The 1,739-nt window shown below is 33.1% G+C and overlaps 1 protein-coding gene and 1 long non-coding RNA gene across 2 annotated transcripts in view; both read right to left on the bottom strand.

Annotated features, from left to right (window-relative positions):
• The window catches only part of LOC100635781 (poly [ADP-ribose] polymerase 2-like), a 22,925-nt gene that overhangs the window by 5,929 nt on the left and 15,257 nt on the right, over positions 1 to 1,739 (bottom strand). The window lies entirely within an intron of this gene.
• LOC109583216 (uncharacterized) lies at positions 1,195 to 1,732 on the bottom strand. The gene is made up of 3 exons (XR_002185397.1): positions 1,512 to 1,732; positions 1,291 to 1,460; positions 1,195 to 1,237 (listed from the first exon to the last, which is right to left on the bottom strand). It is a non-coding gene; the product is annotated as an uncharacterized LOC109583216 (long non-coding RNA).

Below are 1,739 nucleotides of genomic sequence, written 5' to 3' on the forward strand. Positions count from 1 at the left end.
AGAGTTGGATCAACTTGAATTTTGTTAGCTACTTTTCATACTGTTCATTGATAATTGCTAAAACTGAATTATCTTAGTTCCTTGAACAACTTTTAAGAGATAATGATATCAGCCACTGATGTAAAGATTTGCTATCAGTCTAAGTTGCTTATAAAAGCATTATAAACACTTACATTAAATATCTTAATGCAATCAGAGCAGTATTTGTAATCACGTAAAAGAAATACTTTCAAATAAAAATGATAGGTGGTAACAATTTTTGGCCAATAGAATATTTTATATTTTTGGTAATATCATAATAATCATTTTTATACAATGAAAATAATTGTTATTTGTGAGGCAACTTTCATTGTTTAAATTTTACAACTATATGTTTGTTTTCAATGCAGATTGTAACTCATTTCATTGCAACTAGATCTAGATGCAGTATAATCTATTCTATGACCAATGACTGAAGGCTTTTGATATGATCACTGAAATCTCGTACATTCAAAGTTTAAAATTATTACACTGAGTTAAAAATAGTTATTTTTACTTTATAAAGAGTTAAACATTGCAACAAATAAAGATTGAATGGAATAGAAGAACAAGAGGACTGATCTGCGGGAAGTTATGGTGTATATTCTGAATTCTTGGGAGTTGATCCGCATTCTAGGCACAAGCCCGTGCACGTTCCGCGCGTTCACGTGCTTGGTTCAGCGTGCGGAACGATCCGCAGCAATCCGCATTCTAGTAACGCCCCGTTCACGTGCTTGGTTCAGCGTGCGGAACGATCCGCAGCAATCCGCACTGATCCGCATTCTAGTAACGCCCTCAGAATTTGGCAGGAAATAATCAGGCCACGCCTGACAATGTATTAATAGCGCTAAGCTAGCGCTAGCTTGCAACATAGATACTACATACACACATGGATATGAAACAGGATGCGCTCGATCCTTGGCACCGGAAGTGATGTATTGTGACGTTTACACTACACGTGTATAAGCATGGCACAAGCAAAATAGTGAAGAAATCCAGTTGAATTACTTACTAAAGCTCAGGTATACGACTATATAAGAGTTGCAATCGATATTCTAGTTCTAAAAAGTGAAGATCTACTATTACAAGAAAGAATGCACTGTGCTAAGTACTAAAAAATTATTATTTAAATTATTATCATTATAACTGTTGATGATTATTCTATTCTTCAGTGACCCAATAGATTGATTATTATTATGAGTCCTTCAACAAATTTTAACTATAAAAATAGCAATAAAAACATTGACAACAATTATTATAAGCCGCACTTACTGTATCACCATACAGTACATACTGTAATGTACATCATCTCTATCTTGATAGTTCTCTGTGGTAGCATAAATATAAAGCTTTACAATCATGTAACAATGTCTCATCAATGCCACTGAAATCCTGCTTGTGTTTCTTGGTAAATAACCTATTCTTTCACTACTCAGTTCTCACTAAAAATTAAACCACACCCTTTGAAACACTTGTAAAAAATATATTATTACTTTTGAAACATAGCATCTAGAAAAATGAAACCATAAACAGTCTATATAAGAGGCCTTAATGAATACACTCAAAGTAGTAACTTGTTCATACCTGGTGCAGAAGTCTCAAAAAGGTGGTTACAAAATTAATATAAAAAAAACTAGTTTTTGGCTATTATCTCAGTCATTTCTCATTACATTGACACGAGAATAGTTTCAGTCCATGTAACAAACAATACACTATTATGA

The sequence above is a fragment of the Amphimedon queenslandica genome, unplaced genomic scaffold (assembly GCF_000090795.2).
Source record: "Amphimedon queenslandica unplaced genomic scaffold, v1.1 AMPQUscaffold_13318, whole genome shotgun sequence".
Taxonomy (NCBI): domain Eukaryota; kingdom Metazoa; phylum Porifera; class Demospongiae; order Haplosclerida; family Niphatidae; genus Amphimedon; species Amphimedon queenslandica.